Raw genomic sequence first — 13,864 nt, 5'->3', positions numbered from 1 at the left:
CACGTCAACCCCGGTATACCACATCGATCCAATTCACTCTATTCCTTGCCCTCCTTTCACCCTCCTGCATGTTCAGGCCCCGATCACACAAAATCTTTTTCACTCCATCTTTCCACCTCCAATTTGGTCTCCCACTTCTCCTCGTTCCCTCCACCTCCGACACATATATCCTCTTGGTCAATCTTTCCTCACTCATTCTCTCCATGTGCCCAAACCATTTCAAAACACCCTCTTCTGCTCTCTCAACCACGCTCTTGTTATTTCCACACATCTCTCTTACCCTTACGTTACTTACTCAATCAAACCACCTCACACCACACATTGTCCTCAAACATCTCTTTTCCAGCACATCCATCCTCCTGTGCACAACTCTATCCATAGCCCACGCCTCGCAACCATACAACATTGTTGGAACCACTATTCCTTCAAACATACCCATTTTTGCTTTCCGAGATAATGTTCTCGACTTCCACACATTCTTCAAGGCTCCCAGGATTTTCGCCCCCTCCCCCACCCTATGATCCACTTCCGCTTCCATGGTTCCATCCACTGCCAGATCCACTCCCAGATATCTAAAACACTTTACTTCCTCCAGTTTTTCTCCATTCAAACTTACCTCCCAATTGACTTGACCCTCAACCCTACTGTACCTAATTACTTGCTCTTTTTCACATTTACTCTTAACTTTCTTCTTTCACACACTTTACCAAACTCAGTCACCAGCTTCTGCAGTTTCTCACATGAATCAGCCACCAGTGCTGTATCATCAGCGAACAACAACTGACTCACTTCCCAAGCTAGTAATATTATTAGTATTTATTCCTAGAGATAGGAAGGAAGAATATTGCTCACATATCCCCTTTAAGTCACAGGAGGCTGCTAAGAGGGGCACAAATGGTGGACTGGAAATCCTTTCCTCCTGTATTTCTTTCTTAAAGAAGGAATAGAGCAAGGAGCCAAACATGCTTAGTTTTCCTCAGAGACCTAATCATTTGTTCTAGATGCTGTCTTGCTCACAGGAAATGGAGAGCATGTATGAAAGAAAGAAGATTACCATTATTATTTTTATTTATTTTATTTTATTTTGCTTTGTCGCTGTCTCCTGCGTTAGCGAGGTAGCGAAAGGAAACAGACGAAAGAATGGCCCAACCCACCCACATACACATGTATATACATACACGATAACACTCACAAATATACATACCTATACATCTCAACGTATACATATATATACACACACAGACATATACATATATACACATGTACATAATTCATACTGTCTGCCTCCATTCATTCCCATCGCCAAATGGAGGCAGACAGTATGAATTATGTACATGTGTATATATGTATTATTACAGTAATTATCATTATTATTATATTATCATTATTATTATCATTTTTATTATTATTATTATTATTATTGTTGTTGCTGCTATTATTTTTCCTTCACATAATCTTGACAGGGGATCAGTAAATGAATACTAATTAAATGATAAATTGTCTTTTTTATTGTAATTTTTATTTGTATGAACTTAGTCATCACAGCCATTATCAGCATAACTAGCATCAACAGCACTCATAATTCAATGTCAGCTTCATATAGGTTTATCATTCCAGGATCCTGCCACTCATAGCGCTTTCCAGTCCATCCGTGTGATATCCGATCCAAGAGTCCTAGCACGGCTGTGAGTCATATCATGTCCTCACAGATGTTTCAAACCACTCAAGATGCCTCACCCAAGTCATTCTAGCCTGGTAACATCCAGAGTTTAGAACCGTTATTCACCCCAAGTACCAGGCCATCAGATCACAGGAGTTCTCTTGGCTAACCTTTGGCACATTTTATTGTCATTGAACACTTGGGATTCCTGGATAATGATCTCCTCTGTCATCCCATCAACAGTTTCTGTCTTTGTTAACTGGCTAATGATGTCACAGACCACTTTACATATAACTTCTGTGAAACATAACCAAACACTGAGAAATTCCCATCTGCTCCTAACTTTAGGGAATGTCCAGCATGCAATGACCTATATGATACGTCCACTTATTTCCATTCTCTAAGAAAGCCCCTTCTGTGGACACCATCTGGGGTAGTTGCTGATGCCTCATTTCAACTCACCAAGCTAATGTTTAAGACTTTTAGGCATGGCTAAATATTCTAAGAATGAAACTGAGAAAGTGCCACTTCTTATGTCTCTTTTGCTTTTACATTCAGTACCCAAGTGTTATCCTGAGTACTAAACTTTTTTATGTAAAGGGGCCCCTCTTCCTAAAATGCTGTACTTTAAATGAGTAGGGGGGCAACCAAGCTATGTTCTTGATCAAGCCTTTGAGCTTTGATCGACCAGCAGTCTTATTGACATTATGCACCAGCATTATCAATGTCTTGGTGTGGGTTTGTGTATGTGTGAGAGAGAGACCCTTTACTCATGCTGGATTGACAAGTGCTATTGTTCTCAGATCTTACCGTTCATTACTGAAATGTTCCTTTTGATATATATATTTCTAATTATTGTCTAATAGCCCTATTTTGATAAATTATGTACAGTAGAATATGTAATTACAGATCTGTGTGTACTGTATATTAGTATGAATTATGTTTTTATGTGACTTACTTTCAACTTGAGATGTCAAAAGTATGTCATATAGGTTGGATACTTGTATGTTTTATATTCAAGGATATCTTTGCAGTGCTTTGAATACACTACATAATCTGTGTGAAGATATCATACTGATATTCCTTCCTTGCCAAGAAATTGCATACTTCATCAATATTGTTGATATTTTTAATAGATACTTTGATGTAATTTCATGGAGGGAAGACTGTACTTGATGCATTTTATGTGACAAAGGTGGTAAACATCGTTGTTGTACCTCAAACATTAATTCTCATATTCCATACTGAATACTGTAGAATTTGTTTTATATTGATTTGGAATAAGGTGTGTTTAGCTGCACCTGAATCATTTATGATATTACACAATTTATTTGTGTTTAACTTTTACTTTTTTTGGTTCGATATTTTTTTACTTTATCACTAGATATGTTTCATATGGACGTTTTTAAAAACACTATGTAAAGTTTGCTTTGACACCTGTTTTACATTTGATATTCGGGAAGGAAAATTTATGAAGATAAGTTAAGGGCATACAGATTTCCAACTGCATGCCACCAATGTGATTGTAGGAGCTGTAAATATATTTATTATTATGCATATTGTCCCCATACTAACACAAAGGATGTGCTTAAGTTATTCTCTGTGGGGAGGGGGGGTTTGAATACATGCAGAAATCTGCCAGCCAAAAAACTGATAAAGGTGTACTTTCTGTTTACTAATGTGTTTTTACGATTTGGCCTTTTTCCACTTTCTTAATTGGGCGGCTTAGGTAAAATCTTCCTCATATTCTTTGGCTGCCAACCATCTCCATATCTTTCCCAGATAAAGACTCAACAAAAGTGTCAAATATACTTGTTGAAGAATTCTTCCATATGAACTTATTAGATCTGCCAGAATATGCTTGTTCTTCCTGGTTGAGCAACATTTCATTATAATATCTCATGTTGAATATTCTCTCTTGTTTGATTTTATAATCTTGGCTGAGATTTATGATTCAAAGGAAGAATGATAAATGGCTGATGCTGTCATGCTTCCACAGGCTGATTTAGTTTCATGAATCTAATTGTAAAGGACGGGTAAGATGAATATTTAAACGCTTTTTAAGTTTTTCTGTAGTTGATAGTATGAAACAGTTATTCATGTTAGTTAAGCATAGGGGATTCTTGAACAGTGCATTTAGAGAGAAGCTTTTGTAGTATATATTTGTCAGTATAATGAAAGGTAAACTAATGTAAACTGTACTAATACTCATTACGCATCTCATGCAGCCTCCACATCATATAGAATGTCATTTTCTCTGATGCTTGGTGTGTTTATTAACTAGATTTAAGTCACTTAGATTATCATCATTTTTATATAACAACACTGTAAAGTGAATAGCATGAGGTGATACAATTTACAGGTAAAGGAAATAACCTGCAACCTATTTCTATGGCAGATGCTATCATGAAAGTTCAAATTCATTGTAATGTTGCATAACTCAAAGCAGTCTCAACATCTTGGTCAAATTCTTTCATAAGTGATAGGAGGTTATCTGTAATTTAGTTTAGGGAAGCAGGTTTAGCAGAGAGAGATTTTTGGTAAAGTGAGTTTTGTTTTCAAAAGATAAGCTTTTTCAGGAAGTTTACCATTGTAAAGATACTGTACAAATATTGCTGTGTTTTAGTTATGGAAAAGATAATCTGTTGAAAATGATGCAAAACAAAATTGTTCTAGTACTGAGTGTGCTGGTCTACTTTGTAGCTAATTTATGCCTCTTTTGTTATCACTTTCAAAATGGCAATCAAAGGTTTTAGAAATTTTAGTATATGGTTTTTGTCATTTAGCTAATCAATTGATCCCTCCCAAAGAATCTCTGACATTAGTTTATAATGATCTCTGATCCAGTTTACCAGTTGCAGGCCATGTCTGAGCTTCAACTGATTATTGTCTTCAAAATCACTGGCCAGTCATCCAGTATCTATGATGTTGGTGACCTGTTACAAAAACTCTCTGATGTTATTAGTCTTTCTGTAACTGTGGCTGATACCAGTAACCCAATCAGTATTTCTTTTGGCACTGATTGAATAGTAAACTACCTCCTAATCGAGAATTTGTTGTACAAACACAGGACTGTTGTTGAGATGTAGAGTGTAATTTTACATTTGGATGACATTATATAATCGGTATATATTATAAGGAAGCATCCCAGAAGCCATAGTGCTTTTGAATGATAAATGGTAATCTCTTACATATGACATCCCTGCCAGTCATTGTATAAGATATTTTTCCAGTCTACAATAGAACAGTGAACACAGAATTTTACTTAAATTAGACATCCCTATACCTAACTCACACCCTCTCACACACAGAAGGAAATGTCATTCATTTTTTGTTCCTTAGCTTTACTGATTATATTCAAATTTACAACCATCATTGTTGATTTTAATGTTTCCATTAATTTTTTTTCATACGTATTCGCCATTTCTTTCATTAGCAAGGTAGCGTTAAGAACAGAAGATTGAGCCTTAGAGGGAAAATCCTCACTTGGCCCCCTTCTCTGTTCCATCTTTTGGAAAAGTAAAAACTGGAGGGGAGGATTTCCAGCCCCCTGCTTCCTCCCTTTAAAGTCGCCTTTTACGACACACAGGGAGTACGTGGGAAGTATTCTTTCTCCACTATTCCCAATCTTTTCATATCATTTCTTAGTTTTCAGAAAATGGCAATTTCCTGTGTGTGATTGGTTATGTTAGTCCAGATTATTTGACTTAACAGAGTAACACATGCACTTACTCAATAGATAATGCCTTATGTCACTGCTTGGCCTATGGATTGAACCTATGCTTCCTGGGCTGAAATTTCAGTGTATTATCTCTGTACTTGACAATTTATTTTTTTTCTGTGATCAACTGTGTTCCTTATATTGTTTGTTAAATATCATAAGACTGATAAGGAATTAAGATAGCACCTATGATAAGGGTATATTTATTAGAAAACTTACATATATGTATATTTATATCCATCTGTTTTTCTAAGTATTTCTCATACACATTCTTCAATATATATGCATACATATTCCCCTTCACTCAACAAATATGAAAAAGATAATCACATCATAATGATTTGACAAGCACTAAACAACCACCCAACCATGACAAAACATAATCACAGCATTACAACTCAACATGCACTAAATAGCCACCCATCCAACCTAGTCTTAAACTCTACTCCACTAGACATATACCCAGCTGGACTTACATTCCTTGGGCATTTATGAGTCACACCCTCATGTCTGTGTTTCAAACACCACTATTTTTCAAGCATTACAAACACTGATTAAACATATAAGATCTCCTCATGCCCAGGATACATTTTCCATATGGAAATCACTGAACACACCTCTCAGTTGTCCTGCGCTAACATTGTTCAGAAACACACAACACCACATTTCTTCACCAGTGATCCTGACCAGTGGAGGTGGCCAGCTTCCTGAGTGCTGCAGGAGCCCCATAAAAGGAGCTCCTTGAGAAGAAAAGTAACCAGGTATAAGTATGTATATATCCTGATAAATCTTTACCTTTAGTTTCTTGCCCCACAATCCCCTTTTATGGGATTCCTGCAGTACTCAAGAAACCAGCCACATTTAGTGGGAGGGACTACAAGTCGAAAAATGTGTTTATATTGTAACTATGTGTGTGCATTTTTGTGAGGTGAGTACAGAACAATTAAGGAGTTAAGTATTCATTGTGTATATTGCATCTGGAGCATGAGGGGTTTTGTGATACACTGAATAGGTGGTTGTAATGCTGTAGTTACATATGGTGCTCAGAATGTGGTTGAGAAAGGATAACTACTGTACTGTGTGTCTGGGGAGTGTAGGTTCAGATGGATTGTTATTAGGTGGAGTGGTGTTTAAGACTAGGTTGGAAGGATGGTTCTCTATTGTTTGTTTGGTCAATATGATGTGTATAACTTTTTGTCAGTTTTACATTTACTGGGGTAGGGCTGATCTGTGTAAATATAGGCTGCTGAACTTTGATGCTAGAGTAAACTCTGTGTTTCTCCATAGGATTGGTTGTTGGTTGGGAGGGGTCTAGTTCTATTGAAAGGAACTAAGTGCCAGGCATATTGAAATGAGATTGTATTGCAAGTGTTTTTGTTTCCTTGGGCAGATGTTGAATGTTTGTTGTTGCTGAGCATCTAATGATTGATTTAAGTGCCATGTTTTATATGGTTTGCAGTTTTGTTATTTTTGGTTTGGATTGGGTGGATGATCAGGCAGATAAGACATAGTTAAGGATGGAGCAGAAGTGTGTTTTAGAGAATATTAGTTGACTGTGATATAAAACAACCATGATTGCTCTATCGTGCCATAAAAGAAAAGGGATTGTTTGAGGATATGTTTCTATGATATTAAGATATGTTTCTCAGGATTTTTTGACTGATCCACTGTTTTTGCAAAACTGCTGTAAAAAAGTAAAAGCAAAAAGGTATGAAACTGGAAAAAATGGAAATAGCTTGTACTGAAAGTGAGATTTTGTTACATAGTGAAAATGCCATGTAAATCATCATATACGGGAAATTATGATATATATTTCAGTCCATATTTATCATTTTGTTGAATAGAACTCTGAAGTTCATCACCATTCATGGTGATATTTATTAGTCTGAGAAATGACAATTCTTCAAAGAATGTCTCCATAGAGAATAATAGAGAAGCCAACTGACTGCTTACTCATGGATATCATGTGAATCTGTAGCTTGAAAACAGCTCAGAAAAAAGAAAAATGGAAATCAATTATCGTATAATTCTTGGTTTCTAAATATGTTTATACCCCTTATATATGAATTTCTGTAGATCTAATGTATATGTTTATGAATGAATATCATCCAGCAGATAGCTTTTCAAAAGTCTTTCTTTTCTAATGTTATTTTTCTTTTAGTGGTACCACATTGATTTAGTAGAGAAAAAGGCAGCTGAAGTTGATGCAGCATTTACATTTTTGACATAGACATGTAACATTGTACTCAGTTGTATTTGATTGACCTGAAATATCTTAACATGATTTGATAGTTTTGAGTAAAGGGAGTTCATCTATGGACATTATTAACTTCAAGAGCAAAGTCAATGACGGAAAAATAGTGCTAATTTAAGCCACTGTAATAGTTATATTGTCATGGACAGAGCTTAGTAAGTTCACCTTGGGTAGTTATTTTCAGTGAATTATTTGTAATAGAATTAACTACCACAACAAAATTTAATTTTTAGGAAATATATTGGCATGAATTATTTCATTGTTACAGGTTTAAAAGGTACTGGAAGATACAAAAGTTATAAGCAGTTGCAATGATGTCATGGGGTCGCATTTGTAATCAAACATCCTGGTTTACATCAGGTCAACATGTGATAGTGTGCTGCCTCATGATTCATTCATATTTTTGATGCACTTAAGTTTCTAATACTTTCTTTTGTAACTTTCCATGGTGGTCAGCTGAGTAATGCATGCTTATCAATATTCAAGAACTTAATCAGCATCTTAATCAAGATATTCAGGATTTCTGTGTAAGCATAAATGTTATAGGCATTTTCCCTAGTCTTTTTATGAAACAAAGATGTGAAAGCCCTCCATAGTTTATGCCTTATAGGGAAAGTTTTCCATTCTCACAAAGTGAATATCATTTGAAATGAATCTTAGTTAAAGTGAAGTTTATGGTGATGATGTTACAATTGCTGCTGCAACATTCTTTTATTCTGTAACATTAATATCTCAGATTCATTTGATTTTTACAATGTTAGCTTTCTGTTCCCTGATTGTGCAGCTGATATAAGCAGCACTAAGCGTATGTTTGATAATTTTTCAATTATATGTGTTCATATTTGTTCTCAGGATACCAGGTGACCCTTTTTCTAGAGTTTCTGTCTTTTGTTATAGACTCAAAAATTTCTTTTTAAACCAAACATTGTTTGAGATCAGAAAACACTCATATTAGCATGAGTGAGCAATGCACTAAAGTTTCCTGTTGTCTTTCTTCTTAGATAAAACTGTGTTTGTCTGGATATATGCAGTTTGGCCATGTAATAGAGAATGCTATGGAGCATCATAAATTTTTAGGAAACTGTGCTTTAGACACGTATCACACTTGAAGTTTCCGAATGCTTTCACCATTACGTCATGAGCTCACAATAAACTTCATGTTGAAAGGTAATATTTGTGTGCCATTTGAGGCTATAGGAACTTTATGGAATGCTTTGGGTTTAACAACAAATTTTGGTTTTTCATTCACATATGGGAAACTCAAAGGGTTTTGCAGTGTTATTTTGCTAGTAAAGTAGTAAGATTTGTATGTCTTGAAGTATTATGTTAGAGGTTTTGTTCATCCGAATTTTCTTAAGTTGGCATAGATTATTAGTGCACTTTTCAGTCTCAGCAGAATATTGTCATTAAGAATTTGAATGAAATAGAGAACTGAAAAACGGATATAGTTTGTTCTGCAATTAAGAAAAACGAATGTGGAGGACCACTGAAGGCAGTGATAGGTTTGCTTGAGTGAATGGCTGAAAGTCAAATTAGGAAATAGAATGAAGATGCTGCTATCAGTGTTTAATTAGTGCATTTATCGATGATGTCTTAAAAGGTTATGTCGAGAAAGTTGTTGCACTTCAAAATGTAGAAAGGAAGATGCAGGCCACTGAGAGAAACAACACATGGTTGAAATCAAGTGATAAGTTTACAATGGCAAGTCAGAAACAGCCAAAGCATTTTCATACCAGCACAAGATAGGCCTTTAAACCTTACTATGCCACTGCCATTTAGGTGTACTAAGTAACCCAGCAGGTGAAGAGTTTGGGGCTTGTGTGAGTTGCAGATGATTTATGGCATCAAAATATGACTCCAAAGCCTGTACCTATTTACATGTAGGTAAGAAAATTGAAAACGTGTATCAAACATACATCCTTCAAACTTTATTACAGTGACATATACCCTTATCAATGAAAGGTTTAAAGGATGGTATATATATGTCGTATTACCATGAAGATTTACAGACGGAAAATGAGTATCAGCAGATGATGAAAGGAAGAGATAAGGGAGCAAATGTAAGGGAATCACATTATGGAGCTGCAGTATGAAGTGTACTGTAGCTTAAAATGTTTTGAGGAGAGATCCTGCATGGGGTAATATGCTATAATGAAATATATAAGAGCACTTGTGTTTCATTAAGGCAAGATCTTGGATTGTGAAACCACTTATAGGTGCATTGTAGATTTTCAAGCTAATGGAATAAATCAGTTACACATGAACACATACACCTATACAAAGACCTTTGAATTAAAAGAATACAGCAACACACATACCTGCCTGATGTGTTATTGGTGAACAGAGAGCCAGTCACCATGACTCAAACAACGTTTCATGGAAACTTGGTTTACTGGGCATTACAAATGAAATCAACAAAAATAACATTACACTTTTCTCTGTTCTCTCGTTGATTTCGGAATTGCCACAGATTTGGGTATTCCGTGCAAATATAATGGATTCAGTATTGCTTGTTGTATTTGTTAATACTCTTACTAGTATCACCATTTTTCATTGTTGATTACTACTCCACATTATTACAATGATGTATTATTATTATTATTATTATTATTATTATTATTATTATTATTATTATTTCTGTCAAACATGATTACAATTAATGATGAAAATAATAATGATAATATGAATGATTGCAGTTATTATCATGATGATCAGTTCTCTTTGGAGGAGAATTAGCATTACAGTCATAGTTTTAACAGTATGAGTATTATTATTGTTGTATTATTTTAGTGTTTAGATTATCATATTTGCTAAAATTGTGAATAATATGATTATTAACTTATTTGTATAGTTATGTTTGTACCTAGTTTCCTCAGTGTATATATCATATTCTTACCTCAGCAAAATAAGCTGACTATGGTAACTTTTATGACAACCATCTAGAAGCCATTTTTAGCAGTATTTGTGTGTGTCTCGTATTAATCCTAAGGTTGCCCACATGCTCGAATTTTGTACCTGTTTTGTTTATTATGTCATGTTGCAGTGATACTTGATAAAGCTGTTCTTGTTCTGTAGTATATTTAACACTGTGTGGTACAGTTTTAACTTGATAATGTTCAAAGAACCAACTTAACAAACACGGATGAAACCTTAATTTTTCTTGATCCCAAGTTGCATGTATTGTAATACGAGTAACAGAAGTATTCCTTGTACTTTATTGTTTATGGTAAGGTAAGGACAGTATTTTTTTTACAGTATTAATACCTGTGATTGATAACTATATTTCACTTATCCTGTACATAAATGAATAGAAAAAATATTGTGTATTAATGAGCTAATGAATTTTATCTGGTATCCAGTAAAGATATTGTATTATTCTACTCGGTAAAGAAATTTATGTATTATGTATTTAAGAGAAACAAGACCAATTACCATGGATGTATGGTAAGGATTGATGGTAAATCCAATGAGTGTCGAGATCATGTAAACTGCCATTACATTTGGGTGCATTGGCTGATTGCACATTTCCTATGTTGTTGCGATATTTTGCCTATGCTTATCTTCAAAAGTTCACATTGTTGGTCTGTGTCTGGCTGTTCTATATAACGATACTAGTATTCAAGTACAGTTCTAGGTGTTGTTTAGGTAGAGCAGTGCGTAAGTTATTAGGATTCCAGTGTACCATGGGTGAATGTCAAAAGTACTTGATTGCCTTAGTTTTGTGAAGTTACTTATAATGATAAATGAAACAAGGAATTGTTATGTTGAAGAATGTGGAGTACTCAGTTTTAAGGCAATTTTCATGTAAAAAGTTTGAGTGGGAAAATCCATTAATTTACACCGAACTCTTTGATGCAGTGTAACTTTGATATTGCACAACCTGCAGATTCTCCTAGAGTAAACAGAATATCAAACACTGTACAATATGTAAGCACTCATTTGCACAGTGATGTGAGGGAATTTTACACTCATGGGGCCCTATCTTTTGAACTTTCTGTACTATCATACAGCTTTTTAGACTTTTGTATATAGCCAGCATTCACAATTTCATCTCGGTTTATTCCATTCATCCAATTCTCGTATTGTACTTCTTTTCAACTTTTCTAATGCATATCTTGATTAAGGCTTATTTGGCATCTAGTTACTTTATCTTTGCAGCTTTTAAAGACGTGTTCTCTGTCAACATCATCAAACTTATTAGAAACTGGAAGGCTGTGATCAAGTCGCCCTTTACTCTTTCCTCTTCCATGGTGAGCAAGATTATGGCCTCTAACTACTCACTGCAACTCAGCTTTTTTAATTCTGGTACTGTCCTTGTTGCCTTTTTATGAATTTTCTCTTGGATTTTTATGACTCTTTAAGAACATTGACCTAACTTAAGAGACAAATTTAAGTTTTGGCCTTATAAACACTATGATAGTTTGCTGAGCATTTCTTTGAAGTACATTTTCATATTATTTGAATCAGTGTTGACTTAGGAAATGATGTCTGTAATCATAATCCCACAACTGCTGGTTAATGATTAAAGGTAACCAGCACCCTGGAAAGTCAAGGTGTCATGTATGTGGAATTTCATATCTTAAAAAGTTTATGTTAAGATTTAAGATGTAAACAGGAGAGTATGTAAGTCTTAACTGAGTCCTTCTATCACAGTGTTGTCAGTCATCTAAGAATGAAAACTCAGAATCCAAATAGTGAAGCTAAAAGAAATCCTCGAATGATTTAGATGTCAAAATTTTGCATGAATACACATCACCCGTGGGAAGGAATGAGAAGTTAAGCTTCAAGACAGTTTTCTACCATGAAAATAAGTGTTGGTTATTTTATAGAACTTCTTGCAGGTGTGAGGTAAGTTACATAAGCTGCTTACACAGGAATATATGTGCATGTCAAGTAAAACAAATGTACCAGTTATTGTGTCAAAGTACATGGCTCAAAAAAAAAGTGTTGTTAAGAGTCAGATTGTATTTTATTAACCTGGTTTTGTTTTTGTTACTAGACTACAAAGACACAATTTCTTTTACTATTTTACATTTTTCAACTCCATGTTTTTAAAACAAGAATTTCAGAGATGGATAATACTTTTCCTGTTGAGAAAAATAAAAAAAAAATCGTTATTTTCTGATGCACTGTATTTGCATTGAATGACTTATAATTTATGTGACTACTATTCCAGAATCCATGGCGCACAAACAAAAGAATTACTCCAGAAAAAGAAAGATTGAGTTTTATAATTGTAATGAGCGCGAACGAGTGATTCAAATTTGGCGGTGTTGATATAAGCGGCTCTGGTGGAAAGACAGAAAGGCTGGCCATTTTTGAACAAGAGTTTTTCCGTTGACCGAGGGAGGTACAGAGAAAAACAACAAATAAGCAGGTATGTGGTCGTGATAGGGAATGGTGACGTGGCGTGTAAGTGAAACTCTGAAGATAGTTTGGAGAATGTGTGGGCCCTGATAGTAATGGGAGTATATCGAAAATTGCAGTTATGTTGAACGTGTTATGGTGTTGAGTATCGGCTGGTGAGGTGGCGGATGGCGCGGCCTTAACTTCATGACTTGGATTGTTTTGATGTTGCCGGAAATTTACCAAAGCATCTCTTGTTCAGGAGTGTTTGGCGCCAGCCCTGGTTTAGTTACCCTAAGGCGACTTGACATTCTCCTGAAAGGTGCTGTTGTTCTAAATTATAACTGCAACATAAGATGGTGCCAACGACAACACAGGAGTGGAGTGAGAGTGCTAATTGGTTGATGGTGAGGATAGCGCTAACTACAATTCAGGAGTAGAGTGTGAGTGAGGACTAACTTGTCGTATTTTGATCGCTCGTTTTTGAACCAGGAAGTTCAGTGGCCTTGGAAGTGTTACGTTTCTGAGAATTGTGTAACAGGAACTAAAGGAAAGGGTCGACTAATCTAAGGAACTGGTGCTATGAACCTAACAAATCTGTAGTGGTGTGTATACTATGTTATTAGAGCTTTATTACTTGTGAGATAAGAAGATAGAAAATTGATTGTTTTGAGTTTATTCTTTTAATAGCAAGATGTATTGGACTGATGTGTAAGAGTTCCAAGACATAGTGTTACGGAATGCTTGCCTGGCCTTTTGTAAAAAAAAAATTTTAGGAATGTATGTGGTGTGAGTGAGAAGTGGAGTGCATGTCGTGTGGTTGAGGAGTGGAAGGATTTTAAGAGATTTTTTTTTGATGGTTTTACTCCTTTTTAAACTGTTA

At 35.2% G+C, this 13,864-nt stretch overlaps 1 protein-coding gene across 1 annotated transcript in view; it reads left to right on the top strand.

Annotated features, from left to right (window-relative positions):
- LOC139765527 (uncharacterized) overlaps positions 1 to 12,446 on the top strand; it is a 47,989-nt gene extending 35,543 nt beyond the window's left edge. Inside the window, exon 6 of the mRNA XM_071693050.1 lies at positions 1,618 to 12,446. The gene's annotated coding sequence lies outside the window, so the exon portion shown is untranslated. The remainder of the gene's footprint in view (positions 1 to 1,617) is intronic.
- Positions 12,447 to 13,864: the final 1,418 nt, after the last annotated feature.

This window comes from Panulirus ornatus, chromosome 55 (genome assembly GCF_036320965.1).
Source record: "Panulirus ornatus isolate Po-2019 chromosome 55, ASM3632096v1, whole genome shotgun sequence".
Lineage (NCBI taxonomy): Eukaryota > Metazoa > Arthropoda > Malacostraca > Decapoda > Palinuridae > Panulirus > Panulirus ornatus.
The sequence above is the reverse complement of the archived record's forward strand: the minus strand, read 5'-3'. Positions and strand labels throughout refer to the sequence as shown.